The sequence below is a fragment of the Ursus americanus genome, chromosome X, assembly GCF_024610735.1.
Source record: "Ursus americanus isolate L20-20 chromosome X, mUrsAme1.1.p, whole genome shotgun sequence".
NCBI lineage: Eukaryota > Metazoa > Chordata > Mammalia > Carnivora > Ursidae > Ursus > Ursus americanus.
The window spans coordinates 36544323-36559675 of record NC_142164.1 but is presented as its reverse complement, the minus strand read 5'-3'; the positions used below and the strand labels follow the sequence as shown (position 1 = coordinate 36559675).

Sequence of the window (15353 nt, the reverse complement as noted above, 5' to 3'; positions counted from 1 at the left end):
ACTTGTGAGTTGCACCTGAATGTATAGATCTAACTGAAAATACTTTTTCGAAATATTTTAGTTAACAGTTTCAACTTAGTGTAGGCACTAAACCATTTACCTCCACTGTGGAAATGGATAGATGAGTTTGAAATGTTTTTCCAAGATGTAATTTTAAAAAGGAACCTTGGCCTGGAAGTCTGAAGATCTGGCTCCCAGTTCTGGTTGTGCCACTTATTAGCCTGTAATGTTAGGCAAAACCCCTTAATCTTGCTGAATCTGTTCCTCATGTGTAAAATATGAATAATGATATTTTCCTTGCCTAATTCACAGAGATGATATAGTAGGGATCCTATTATTGGGAAGTGCTTCGTAATTCCCAAAGTACTCTACAAGCATAAACCACTGGCAAGATAGAGTGAAATGCTCAAAAAGTTCCCAGCAGGAAGATTTTCAGCAGAGTTCTAAGCAAGGGCTTCAACAAGGATTGAATCATGGGGGAAAAGTGCTTCTCGTTATTGGTTTCCCCTTATCTTAGTGTTAGGGGTCCAAATCCAAAAGGGGTCTCCAGCTGGATCCGTAATGACCTTCAACTGTGTGACCTCCAGGAAACCAGTGTTGGTTCTCATCTAAACTGAATATCCCAGTCCTAGAGGGGGTGTGGCAGGAGGATTAAATGACCCCTGACACCAGGGAAGCCAGGGACCTGCATAATGCCGCCCAGGTAAGCAGACTAAAAAGTGCAGAACTGATTGGATGCCACCGTGGTTACAAGTGCAGAGATACTGCAATGGAATGAGACACAGGAGGAAAGGTTGGAATGTAGGCAGATCTTATATGAAGTTATGGGCACCTCAAACTCATGAAAGTCAATCTCAAGTTAGAACGGAAAATTGCCTTCTGGGTAGTGGAGACAGCCGGCCCAGCACAGCGTGAGTGCTCACTCAATACAATGTGATGTGGATGGGGACTGTCCTCGGTCTCCGGTTCTCTTTCTGTTATTCTCTTTGGCCATAGGCTTTCCAGAGATACTTGCGGACGCAAGCCACCAGTACCCAGAAAGAAGACTGAAAAAAGAGGTGCAGGCGTTGACGGCAGGCCCGGAGCCCTGGTACTGAACCCCTTCTCCCCGCCCTCCCTCCCTCACCGCCCCCCCCCCCCCATCGCCGGGTCGGCACAATCAGGCTTGGGAGAGTGAAAGGGTTTCACTTCCGCCTGGCTGCAGGAACCACAAGTTCCAGACTAGGTCGGAATTGGAATAATCACAGTCAAAATCCACCCAGATGCTCTCACACACCCAGCCGCGCGCGCATCCCGGGGCCGCGGGGCGCACGTGAGCCCACGCCCCGCGCGCCCGGCCCTGCCTCCCGCCGGAGCATCCTCGGCAGCGGCCGCAGACGCAGCCTCCTCCTCCTCCTCCTCCTCCTCCTCCTCCTCCTCCTCCTCCTCCTCCTCCTCGCGCCGCCGCCGCCACAGTCTCCTCTCCCCTCTCGTGCTCCTTCCTCCCCCAGTTCCTGCTCCTCCTCCCGTTCGCGGCGGCGAAGGGCAGAACCCTCAGCAGCGGCTGCCTGCGCTCGGGCCGCCGAGAACCTGAAACAGGTCTGTGCGGGGGGCGCTTTGTTGCGGGCAGTTGGAGCGCCCCTGGCTCCCAGAGCCGCCTGGAGGGCGCGCGGCCGGCGCGGGGGTCGATGATTTCTCCGTGTTGGGTTTTTTTTCTATGAATAGACGGGGTGCGTTGGGGCGGGAGGGCAGCTCGGTCCCTTGGCCAGTTCGCCGTCCCTCCGGCTTCTGGGCGAGGGAGCCCCGAAGCTGCCCGGACTCCCGCCCCCCGCCCACCCCTCAAGCTCTCTTTCCGTGCACCCCCACTCCCCGCATCCACTTCCCAGAGCTGAGCTTTCTCTTGTTCTGGGAGCTCGTGGATGGGGGCGGGGAGAGATGGATGGAGCCGATCCAGCGGGGCACCTGGGTGCATGGGGCTTTGTTACATACAACAAAAACCAGTCCGCACCAGCTTCCAGTTCCAGGCTAAGCAGTCTGCCGGCGGTGTGGGGTGTGGGCCGGGCACACTGGGGAAGTGAGAGAATGCGAGGGGGCACTCCCTGCGTGTGTGACTGGGCACACAGGAATGCGGTGGCGTGTGTCGGGGGGAGATGGTGCGGATTTTGTGTGGGATGCAATGAGTATGAGTTGGAGTGTGAGGTGGCGTGTGTGTGTGTGTGTGTGCGCGCGCGCGCGCGCGTCCATCCGTCTGTCTGCGCCATGGGGCTGGGTTACTCCTGGCATTACATGTCCTTGGGTATCATCCCATGCCAAGCCAGATTGCAGTAACATGCAGGCGGATCAGGTCCAACCTGTTCTGCCCACACTGGAAGGGTAATGATGGTTTCAAAGTGATGGAAATCCCCCCAGCTTGGGGCAATTGCTTAGGACATTCTGCTTGTGGAATTTCCAGCCTGGTTGACCAAGTCCTACTGGACAACATTATTGTTCCCCCAAAGACACCCAACTTTCTTAGCAGGTTTCCTCTCAGCCAATGAGGAGCCAAAGCTCTTACAGTGATCCCTGCAGTGCCTCCCCCTGCACCCCTTTAATTAGTGGATGCTCATGCGGTCTTTACTGCCGTGATGTTACTTTTGAGCTAGGATGTAGCTGTATGTTTGGAGAAAAATGAACATACTAACTAGATGCATCTATGTATTAGTAGTGAATTTGGGTTAGAGGGGTTTTTTTTTCCTCCTGGAACCGTAAGATGTGAATTGGTATGGTCTTTTTTTTTTTATCGAAGAAAGAAGAAATCAATAAAAATGAACAAAACTGCTAGACCCTCTCTTGTACATTTTATTTGAGGTTTTAAGAAAGCATTATTTGTCAGGGGCCAAAAATGTACAGTTAAGGGTAGTGATTGTTCAGTCAAACAACTGACATTTATTAAACACCTGCTATGTGCCAGTGGTAATGCTAGGTATTGGAAGTATATAAACGAATAAATGAAAAAAAATCATCTCAGCTCTCAGGAAGTGCACAGTCCAGGAGGCAAGATAGAGTGTGTAAGCAGATGATTACAGTAGAGTATGACAAGAGATAGACAGGGTACTGTGAGAGAACAGAGGAGGGGTACCTGGCTGGGGGTGGGAGGTATGATCAAGAGAGGCTTCGGGGCACCTGGGTGGCTCAGTCAGTTTAAGCATCCAGCTCTTCATTTCTGCTCAGATCATGATCTCAGGGTCAGGATCCACACTCAGCAGGGAGACTGCTTGAGATCCCTCTCTCCCTCTGCCCCTCCCCCCACTCCCATATATGTGTGTGTGCACGCCCTCTCTCTCTCTCTCTCTCTCTGTCAATAAAATCTTGAAAGGAAGGAAGGAAGGAGAGAAAGAAAGAAAGAAAGAAAGAAAGAAAGAAAGAAAGAAAGGAAGAAAGAAAGAAAGAGAGAAAAGGAAGAAAGAAAAAGAAATACAGGCAGAAAGGCAGGCTTCGTGGAGGAAGTGACATTTGAGTGAGTCTTGAAGAATTAATTCACCAGGTGGCCAAGTTGAAGGAGCGGCATATATAAAGGCAGAGGGGTCATGGTTAAGTAAGACTGCAGGGAGTCCTCAGAAGTATTACTATTACAAACTCAGAATGAGTCTCCCTGGACTGGGATGGTGATTAATGGTGAATCCAAAAGGAGCCAGTATTGCAGATTGGTAAAGATCAGCACACGTCCCCATCTTAAGAAATGTCCAGCTCACTTAAAAATATTAATGTTTTGCTTTAAGCAAATCTGCTGTGGGTAAGTATGTATTTACAAGGCAAATGACCTAGATGGACAGTATTCACATTGCCGAATGTGTTGCTTTACAAAAGACTTCATAATCAGGTCATCTTGAGTATCAGTGCCCCTCTGACCTTTACCATGAAGATTTTTACCCCAAATCCGTTTGCGCAGATTTTTTTGTGTAGCTGGTGGATGGATAAAGAGAGATATACCTGCATGGCTTTGCTTTGTGCACAAAAAGTTACCAATGTCAGTGCAGGTGCTTTTCCTCTTGGTGTGGGTGTTCAATAAATACTGACTACTGAAAGCATGGAAATGGTAGTAATAAATATGAAACCCATTGTCTGTTATCTTTTATCATTTGGATTGTATGTAAAATGCAAATTAACCAGGACAGAGTCTTCAGGGATTTTTACATTTTAGATACTGTTAGTGGTGTCACTGGTAATTACTAATAGCCCAGGATTTCTGTCCTGTATGTTAGGTGCGTAGTCAGGAATGGATGTGTGAGGACTGACTCTAACACGCCTGTAGTTAACCAGAATAGGGGCACATTCTGAGTCTCCTGTTTTGTTGTGTTGGGGCTGATTACACGGGCTGATAAATGGCACTGGAAATGAACCTAAGAGATGAATGATTTCTGCTGGAAGTGCCTGGTGGGCACAAAATTACGCTAGTTAAGAGTGTGGGCTCTGAGGGCTTGGACCGGCATCCTGAGCTTCTCCTCCCTGAAGTGAAGACCAAAAATAGCCCTGGGTTCTATTCGAAAGGAATGCCAGGCGGAAGGGGTCGAGCTTCAATTGACTCCCCCCACCCCGTCTAGCCAATGCCCCGAGGCAGAGGAAATGATGGCCCCTGGGGTCCTTTGGACTCCTCAAGGTCCTTTGTTCATTGGCTGTCAGTAGCAGAAAGTATCGGGCAGAATCTCTAGGGCACATTCCCCGCCCCCCCAGTTTGGGCTGGAAAGGAACGGACGTGTCCACTGTGTCTGTACTCAGGTAAGCGCAGTGGCTGGACCAAGGGCTTGCCAGTGTAGGTGCTGAAGAAGACTAGTTCCACAGGATGTTAGTAGGTGTTACACACTCACATCTAGACACACACTGAGTTTTGTGGTCAAGTTAAATTTGGGAAATTCTTGCTCAAACAAAAACAGGTTTGTTTACTTCAGGGCTTCTAAGAGCCTTTAGCAGGCTAATGTATATTGTGACTCGCCAGGAGAAAGAATCCGCAGCCTTTCCCAGATGTATTTGCCCACAGAACGTGGTGTTGAGACAGGCATTTGGCCGGACTGCTCTTGAGAGAATATTCACTGGGCAATGCCAGGCAAGAGCCTTGCCTGTGGAGTTCGGAGGCTGTTGGTATCTTGCTGGGTAAACTTGGATGCCTTGCTTCACTCTCTAGGCCTTCCTTCCCCTATGCGTCAAATGAGGTTGATAATAATCATTGCTCTCACCGTCTGTGATGGTGTGATGACAACTAAGATAATATCTCTGCAAGTATTTTGAGCTCTTTAGAAGAAAGGCTCTATATAAACTCGAGGTTATTATGAAAGGGAAGTGCAGAATTAAGGCAATTATCCTGATAATTCAGGCCCAAATCCTGTTTTTCTGCTGCACTGTTGGGCGACTGCCTCAGTTCTCTGCTCTGCTTTGACTGCAAAGACCTATCCTCATTCAACCTTGGGTGACTTAGTTCTTTGCGCTCACTTCCTTTCACTTCCTGAAGATTCCAGTGTGGCCTCTAATTTCCTGGGCCAGAGGTATCATCAGTACAGCCGTAAGAAAAATCCCATCAATTTGAACATACCCTGCTGACCAGAGAACCCTGGAGGTGGAAATTAAGTTGAGTTGGAAAGTTGCTTTTATCCTTCAGATTCATTCTCCTGCAGAAGTAGTTCCGGAGGGCCGTCTTGGACACAGCCCCTGTCGAGTTCATGTTCAGTGTCCCCTATGCCTAGTCCGTGTGGTCAATAGGAAGGCGTGGCCATCTTTAAGGAAATTTAAAGGCAGAAGAAAAAGTACTCATGTGACTATTGACCCTCTCCGATTCCCTTGGCTCTTCATTAATTCCCTTGACCTCTCTTCTTTACAAGCCGCCTTGAAAGAAGAGTGCCTTTCTTGAGAATTAACAGCTAATAATCATTGCCAGCTGGGTCGGGGGTAGAGACTGGTGGGGAGGCCTTAGAGTTACCCATTCCATGGGGCACCGTCTGCGCCACTGGCCACTCTCCCCATGAAAGCAACAAGCCTCGGTTGCAGTAGGAAGGGTTTAGGTGAGCCACGAGAGAAGACGCTGTGACTTTAAGTCTGTGCTACCGGACCGCGAGAGCAAAGTCCTCCTCTGTTCTGGAGAGTTTGACAGAAATAACTGTCCAGTAGGGGAGATTCGTAACGGTAGCACTGCAGGTGCCGTTCCAAGTTCATGTGGTGCACAGCTTCTGTTTTGGATGAGCAAAATGCTGGAGAAGTGCAGTGAGTTCTCTAGGATCCCACAGCTGCCACGGGACAGAACAGTAATCATTCCAGAGTCTAAACTCAGATCTGCTGCCTTCTAACGCTCTTTCCACTAGACCCAGCCGTCTTCTTGCACACTACAGGGCAGTGTGGGTTGGCTCATTCAGTGGGACTTGGAGGTCATGTCCAGGCCTGAGTTGTGTGGGCTCTCGTGTGGCAGCTTTTGCGGGGAGACAGGTTTCTAGTGGAGCCTGAGAAGGCCATGCTTCCCCTCTCTCTTTCTGTTCCTCTTTCGTGTCAGTTCACCAAGCCAAGCAGCCAGCGGGAAACCTCAGGACTAGGTAGTCTGTGTCGATACTCAGTGGATGATTCAGTCTCACAAGTCCCTCTTCCTTGGTGGTGATTCACCTTTCTGGTGGACCCATGACCTCCTTGAAAGTTTGATGAAAGCTCTGATGCACTCCCTAAAAGGGCATGGAGTTTGAGGCCGTGTGGGTGCAGGGCTCCTACTCTGCTGCCTGTTGGTGTTGGTAACACAGCCTAGGGTCACTTGTAGATGCTCCCTACATACGAAAGATTCCCAGAGGTGGAATTGTCAACCTTAACTTGGGGAAGAGGGATTGGAAATGCTGGGGTGAGCCTTGTGCCGATCGACTGGGGGAGGGGAAATTAGTGTGGGATCTCTTCAGGATAAAATAATGGGATTGGACTCAGTTTACCTCAGTTCCTGAGGTAAAAACAGAAGAAGAATTGAAATGAATGAGCCATGTCCCCTTCTCCCAGCCTTATGAAAAACATGCAGGGAAAAGAGGCAGGGCAGGAAGAATGGCGGGAGATGTGAAAAGATGATAGAGGAAGGGCTTTCTAGAAAGGGTGTCAATTTCACCCTAACAGCATGAAAGGAAACTCTCCTAAACAAATGGGGGCATCCCTTTCACTTCTTTCCTGTGTTTCTTAACTTCGAAGTAGCAAAAGCCCATGGCTTGGGTATTAGAAATTATCTTAGATGCAGGAACACCACGTCCTTGAAGAGGACATTTTTAGAGGCTGGGAGATTGTGGGGGAGTGGCACAGCTTGCCTTACTTCTTGTTTCAAAAAAGCATTTTTATGATTAAAATAATACACGCTTATGCTTGTAAAAATAGAAGTCTGAAGTAGAATGTTCCGGGCCTCTCCACCACCGATCCCTGCCCTTTTTGCCATTTGGTTTGTATCATTTTGTGCATGTTTTTATGAATATTTGTATATGTATTCCTGTACATAAAATAGCAAAGGATGCAACCAGTGCTCTGGATACTGTTCTCCAACATGCTTTTCATGGAACTCTGTGTCTGAATGTCTTTTCCTGCCAGTGTACCTAGAGCTGTCTTATTCTTTTTAAGAGCTGAATAGTACTCTAATTTCTATGGTTGTGACATAATGTCTTTAATCCAACTTTCACTGGTGAATTTTTGTATTATTTCTAATTTTTAAAAAGAATTACTAAACATTGGGGCAGCTGACTTCCTTTTACCTGCACTCCTGCATACCCTTGCAAGGGTTTTTGTAGAATAAATGCCCAGTCGTGAAACTGCTGGTTCAAAGACTTTGGTTCTGCATGTTCTTGATTTTAACAGAGCCCTGCCCCAGTTGCCCTCCAGGAAGGTTATAGCGACTTATCTTCCCACCAACAACGGCCATTTCTCTAGCTCGGCTCTTCCTCACCAATTTCTGATACTCTTGGTCTTTTGAATCTTTGACAATGTGGTAGCCGAAAAGATCCCCATTTTCTTTTCTTTTTTTCTTTTTTTGAGTACCAGAGAGGTTAACCACCTTTTCGGATGTTTATTGGCCTATTGTTCTAGTCAGTTGTTCTTTCTCATCTTGCTAACTGCAGTCTCTTTACATATTTCAGTTGTCAGCTAACACTTACCTCTGTTAAGTATGTTAAGCAGTTTATGGTTTACTTTTTCGCTTCGATTTTGTTTTTTTTATTTTTTTATAATGATTTTTTATTATATTATGTTAGTCACCATACAGTACATCCCCGGTTTTCGATGTAAGGCTCGATGATTCATTAGTTGTGTATAACACCCAGTGCACCATGCAATATGTGCCCTCCTTACTACCCATCACCGGTCTATCCCATTCCCCCCCCTCCCCTCTGTAGTCCTCAGTTTGTTTCTCAAGTGTCTTTTGGTTGTACAGAAATGTTTGAAACTTGAAAAAACCTAATTGGCACTCTGTTCTTTTATGAGCACTCAAACAAGGCCACAGTGAATATCCTTGGACTGTATCATATGCGTTGGGCTCATTATTTCCTTAAGATATATTCTGAAGACTGGCTTTGTTCAGGTAATTTTTTTCCCCCTAGATCGTGCCAAATTGTTCTCTGAAGTGTTCTTTTCTTTTTCTTTTTTTTTTCCTACCAGTTTACATTCCAGCCACAGAGTATAAAATATACTTCGCTCCTCCTCTTGTTGCCTTTCAATAATTAAGATTTCTGCTCTTAAATCAAGTGCTAGGCAGGAATTCATATTTGGCACCAGGAAAGGCCTGGAGCGGAAATCCCTAACTACACGCGAAACAGATGTAATACATGCCTTACCTTCAATTATTTAAGCAAACAGGCTTTTTAATTCATTTCCAACTAGAACTGTGTCAAACGAATTTTCCTAACATCAAGTCCCTCTAAATTTACTGTGAAATGAATGGCCATTTAGGGTCATTTCTGTTGGCAGCAGCCGTGGCGGCGGACAATGGCAAATTGACTTTAGAGATCTACCTTGTAAGACACTCGGGGAAAAAGCTACTGCTGCATCTTCACCGACTTCTGAGGTCAGCTAGATTGGTTCCAGAATTTTCCAGAGACTGAGCGCTGAGTAGGAATCAACTTCTATCCAACTTGACTTCCTGCAAAGAGGACAAGTTTGAGGCCCTCCCATGAGAAGTTAGTCTCACAGAAATAAACAGTGATGTCACCCTCTGCAAAGGGAATAGTGGCAAACGGGGACAGGTGTAGCTTCTCCCCTCACTCCGCTGCCTCTTGCTTCATCTTCTTGCCTCTCCTTTCTGCCCATGTCCAGATACGGCCCTGGGAAATTTGGTGTCTGCTCTAGGCCACAGGTAAGGTCTGCGGATTAGGAGAAGATGGAAGTCACGGGGGTTGTATGGTTTGCGAACCCTCTTTTGCCTTTAGCGTGACAGTAGCAACCTTAAAATCCCTTGAGGGGTGGTAGAGCAGCATGAGGCGCACCAACAGATGGTGACGGTGATTACCCATTTTACAGATGGAGAAGACACGGCTGGAGAGGAGACAGCGCTCTCGGAGTTGGACATTGCTAGGAAAAGCTCCTGACCTCCCCCCACCACTTGCTAGCTAAAAACCTGGCACCTGGTCTCCCCTAAGGATGGACCTTGGTGCCTTTGAGGCGCTGCTTCCCAATCAGATAGATTTAAGAATGCCCTTGTACTTACCCATCGTTCCTTTTACCTAGCATGGTACGCACACAGCCCGTCGCTGGGATGCTTTTGAGTTGTTAGAAGATGGGGGGGGGGTTATAGTACCCAAAGGAATAGTTTGGATTATTTGAACTATTGACATTTATGATTTGTGGTTTCCCACTTACCTCAAAATCTTGGTATTTGGCAGATGGCTTTAGATCCTACCTAATATTTGTTGGGTTTTTTTCTTTCTTTTAAAAGGTTTGGAATAGCGTAGGGAGAGTTCACAGGGGAACTGATGGCCAGATAATATAATTGTTCATCTTTGCGGCCTTGAAAAAGAAATGCTTTTGGTTGTTAAGCTCACAAGTGTCCCATCTTAAAGCTGGGGTGTCTCTTCTGTGCTGAATAATTTAAAACTGAAGCATTATTGCCACAAATACGGTCTCCACACATAAATCATGTGCCCTGTTTCTCCTTACGGATGGTCATAAGGGGAAAGGCCAGGTTTTCTTTTCTTTTTAAAACTGTGTTTGATGCTTTTAGTACAACTCGGGATCGTCGCGTTTTGTTTTTACTGAATTATTCCCCAGAGGTAGCATTGCTTTTGAACTCTGAGTAGAACCAGGAGGGACATCCATCTGCGTACTTAAACTAGAAAGGAAAAATCTCTCTGAGAGGCAAAGATAGTCAGTAAATGGAGCTAACACGGAAGGGGGAGCCAGAAGACCCAGGTTCTGATTCTGGTTTTGGTACGGATTAGCTGTGTGACCTCGAACATGTGCTTAAATGTCTCTGTGCCTCAGGTTCCTCACATACAAAGTGAGGACATAGGAATCACAGATCTATTTTGTAGTGCCTTCCATTTAAATCAAGCACGTTCATTTCCAACGTCAGAGCGTGCTTTGGTGACAGAATCACTTGGGGGCACATTAAAAGTTGGAGCCCCCACCTCAACCCACTGAATTTGCCACTCCAAGAGGGGACCCAGGGAGTCTTATGCCTTAACCAGCTTCTTAGGTGATCCAGAGAAGGCAGGAGCCCCCTCCTGTGGTAACTTTCAGGAGGCAAGAGCCCTTGGGCTTTCTGGCCTGAGGGAATGAAAACCATTTTCCAAAGTGAGAAAGTCCTGGCCTCCCAGTAGCTCTGGCTTAGCAACCCGTGACACCAGGGGTGCCTGGCTGGCTCCTTCGGTAGAGAGTGTGACTCTTGATCTCGGAGTTGTGAGTTCGAGCCCCACACTGGGTGTAGAGATTACTAAAAACTAAAAAAAAGGTCTTAAAAAAAAGAAGAGAAAGAAAGAAACCTATGACACAAGACTGCATTCAAGGAGGTTGGTTTTTGACCCAGTTCCCTGGGGCTGGTTTCTGCCTAGGTAAGCAGAGAACAGAATGTTCTTTTGAAGAAGAGCAGGCCTGGATGAACAGACTGACCAGCTCTCCAGTAATGAGCATACTTCAGGCCCTTTGGCACAAAATCTTCAGTAGCAGCTTTCTGAGAAAGGACAAAGTGGTTTCCAGAACTCAGACCCTTTCTGCCCAAGCTCTCCCTCAAATCCCATTTGACGGTTCTACCCCTCCTCTGACTTTTTAAACTTTTTATTTCTCTTCCCTTCCTCAAACTCCCAGCGTGGCAGTGGGTATCCTCGCTTGATGGGATTTCAACACCCCAGCTTTTTAGGCCCTAACCTCCCCCCTACTCCCACCGCACCCCTCAGCCCTCCCTTCATCATAGCACTCTTCCAGGCAGAGGCACGGCCTCAGTTCCCTCTTGCTCTCTAAATGCCCCCAGGAAAGGAGCCGGCATCAACGTACACCCATTTGCCCCTCTTACATTCTTGTGGCTCACCCTACAGCTCTTCATTGCATCACAGGGGAAACTGGAGCCAGAGAGATGCTTCTCCAAGGCAAACTTTCAGAGACAGCAAGTCTTCCCTTTTATATATAGCTACCATTTATTGAGCTGTGCGCCAGGCACTGCGCAGTTCTCGTGGTGGCACGGGCGCTCTCATTCACTCCCTCCTGCAGCTCTGTCGGGGGTAGGGACCGGCAGTCTTCTCATCTTACAGAGGAGGAAACTGAGCCGCAGAGGCGCTAAGTGACTTCCACGGCAAGTGCGTCCGGCTGGTGAGGAGCACAGTGGGTCTGGCTGCCTGGTCCTGGGTCCTGGATGGTTAAACGGAATATTCTGCTACGAAGTGTTCCCCCGAGGTAATAAGGTGGTTATGCCAAAGGCAAGTGTGTGCAGCAACAGATTTTCTTGGCTGTGAAGCCTGAGCCCTGAAGAGTCTGAATAACTTCAAACACCCGGAAAGAGAGGCAAATTCATTTTAATGGCAGAGGGATGTGGCCAGGGTCATTATGCATCATTGGAAAGCTGGGGCCAGGAAACAGGTTTTGCCATTGGCGCGTTGGTAGCCAAGTGGAGCAGTAATGGCTGGCATTGCAAGAGAAATTCCCGAGACCCTGCGACTCTTGTTAGTGTCACAGATCGCAGGGCTGGGAAACCTACCGGTTCTTTTTCTCCTCCTAATCCCGTTGGGAAGCTGGCACCAATGCTAGAGGGGACCAGAGGTCAGGAGGGAGTTCTGGAACGCTCTCAGCTAATGGGGGTTTGGAAAAGGGGAGAGAGCCAGAGGGAGGGCCCAGAACAGGCTTGGATTCTTGCATTTTCAGCTCACCTGAGTCCTTCTTGCCTGATTGACATTATCAAACTTGCGGCATAGAGCAAGGAGTATTTGGAGGCCACCAATTCAGACTCATTGGACTAGGATTGATGGGTGTCAAACTCATGAGCACAACACATCCAGGCACAGAGATTTCCAGAATATGCCCATGGGATGGAGTATATCCTCAAACCCTAAGCTAATGCCCCATTTGAAGAAGCCCAACTTTTCACGTTGACTGGAGTGCATGCACTGAATACTATTGCACAAAAAAACAATTTTTTTCCCTCTTTCTTGGCTCTTTCCTGGCAAGGTCTTGTCTTGGCTACAATTCCTCTAAACATCTCTTATGAGTTGGAGCCCTCAGATGAAGACTTCCACCCATTTTTCACAGAGTCTTTCTCTTTATTGTTATTTCCAGTCACGAGAGTCAATAGGCCTCAAGGTCTTATGAGGCCCCAGGTCTCCCATCTGTAATGATCCTGACTCTCCCTTCTCTGTGGAGACAGTCGAGCAAAAACAAATGAGCCAAGTTATGCGCTTGTGGTGTCTTCAGGTTTTCCCTGGCAAAAGAGCTATTTTGGAGAAAAAGAGAAGGCAGTGTAAGGTTAAGGGGCTGGGAGCTGCAATCACTTGCCCAAGTCCAAACCCCGGCCCCATCTCCTGGCCGTGTGATCTCAGAAAGTTTCTTAACCATCTAACTGCCTTTAACTGTGTAAAATGGAAAAAGTAATAATTTGTATACACTTCATGGAGTTCGGGGAAGGAATCAAAGTGATCATATAGGTCAAGGGTCTGCCCCAGAGTTCGTGCTCAAGAAATGGCAGCTTACTTTTTTAAGGCCTTACTCACTTGAAAGAGAGAGAGATTGTGGGGGGCAGGGAGAGCACAAGCGGGGGAAGGGCAGAGTGAGACGCAGAAGCAGACTCCCCGCTGAGCTGGGAGCCTGATGCAGGGCTCCATCCCAGGACCCTGGGATCATAACCTCAGCCCAAGTCAGAGGCTTAACTGACTGAGCTACCCAGGCGCCCTAACAGTTAATTTTTTTTTAATTATTAGGAGCACACATAGCCCTATGGAGAGGTGTGGGTCCGGGCCCAGGCACTTTGGACAAGTCACTTACCCTCTCTAAACTTTAGTCACTTCACCTGTATAATGGAGATAAAAGAGTAGGTACTTATTAGGGTTCTTTTTTTTCCCCCCTTCAGGAATAAACAAGATAATTCCCACAGAGTTCTCAGCATAGGGCCTGGAACATAGAAATGCTGGAAAGATATTGTTACTGTTAGCCAGTTGCCAACCTCAATGACCCTTGTAGGGCCTTTGGTTCCTGGCTTCTCAGTGTCCAGCCACCCTTGGACCTCACTCCCACCCCAGCAGAGGCTGCTGCTGCCTGTGTGGTATGCGTTGTTTGGGATAAGCAGGGGACAGGGCCTTTTTGTGTGGGGACTTCCTGAGGCTGACAGGACTCCCTGCAACAGCACCCCACAGTGTCCCCGTGGGTGGCTTCTGGACAGCAGCTGATTCCCAGGCCCGGAAACACTTCACAAAGTAACAAAAACGGGAAGGAGGCAGGCCCCGTGGTTCACAAAGTAACAAAAATGGAGACAAGGCCCAACCTGCTGGGCAGCTCCCACAGGAGCTCAGGGAGCACAGAGTTCTGTTGGCTGCCCCTCCCTCGCCTCCCCTGGCAGCCCCGCCAGCCATGTATTCCCTTCTGGCATTCCTCCAAGACAACAGGCCAGAGAGCCCGGGTGTCTCCTCCCCAAGTAATACATCAAGTATGGCAACCAGATGCTACCATAGTGACAGTTCCTACCTGATCAATAGAGCTGGGAATTGGGCCCTGGCGACAGGGCCTGCCTTGAGGGGGCCACCTCCCAGGGCATCACCTGCCCCAGCCTGGTGACCAAGCAACTTGTCCCGCCTCCGCCCTCCCCTCCCCCCGCACTGGCTGTGTAGTAGTCTCTGAGCCTTTCTCTCTGAATGAATCCCCACCTCTGGGGCCCCAGAGTGACCACTGAAGGCATATACTGCTTTCAGCGAATTCCCCAATGTCTGTGCCTCAGTTCAGCCGTTGTTACTCCTTCCCTCAACCGTTCGGTATTACTGCTGCTGCGGTCCGTGCTATTAATAACAGCAGTAATAGCTCACATTTAGGAGGTGCTTAGGTGCCGGGCATTTCCGTGTATTATCTCATTTAATAGTGATAACGATCTCGTGGGGGCGTGGGTACTATTATTAGTCCCATTTTACGGAGGAGGAATTATAACAGCTCCCATTCAATGAGCGCTTCCTGTGCGCTGGGCATTAAGCTAAGCACCTGTTTTACTCCTCTCGATAACCTTATGAGGCCGGCACCACTGTCGGTGCTAGATGTCTCTGTCCACCTGAGTAAAAAGGGTTGAGATGGGAAGCGGGACCCCTACAGAATATTCAGAAGGGTTTGCATGACCCAGGAGGAATGGTGATGTACATTGATGACAAGCCCTTCCTCACCACCCCTTCCCTTTTCTCATTCTGAATCCTGCGGGGCCCGTGGCCGCAGCTGGAGATGGGAGGAGGAGGACCACACCACCCCTAACTGCTAGCAGCCGAGGAGGAGTAGTGCCTCCCGCCCACCCCGGGCTGTCCTGAGGATACCTGGGACCAGGCTGGGGTTGTGGCGTGGTGGAAAGTACCAAATAAAGGTCCCGCTGCTTAGCCTGGAGTTTTGGACTATACGTTTTTACTATATGACCACGGAGGACTCTAACATACATTTCCGATAGTATTTCTTTCACACAGACCCCATACTCTAGTCGTACCTACTCCATCCTCAGAACGTACCTTGTGCACAAATACCCATTTCCAGGGCTTTTCTCGGGGTATCCTCCTGATGGTTCTTCTCCAGAAAGCCTTCTCAGACCACCTCACTTCCTTGTGCCTTTATTCTTTCATCCTTTCAGCCCAAGGACACATACCGAGCATCTATTTTTTTAAAGATTTATTTATTTATTTTAGAAAGAGAGAGCACGGGTGCAGGGGGGAGGGGCAGAGGGAGAGGGAGAGAGAATCCCAAGCAGACTTCGTGCT

General features: G+C 48.3%; 1 protein-coding gene across 1 annotated transcript in view; it reads left to right on the top strand.

The window, feature by feature from the left end:
• Window positions 1-1460: 1460 nt before the first annotated feature.
• The window catches only part of PAK3 (p21 (RAC1) activated kinase 3), a 246332-nt gene continuing 232439 nt past the window's right edge, over window positions 1461-15353 (top strand). Inside the window, exon 1 of the mRNA XM_087860118.1 lies at window positions 1461-1578. The gene's annotated coding sequence lies outside the window, so the exon portion shown is untranslated. The remainder of the gene's footprint in view (window positions 1579-15353) is intronic.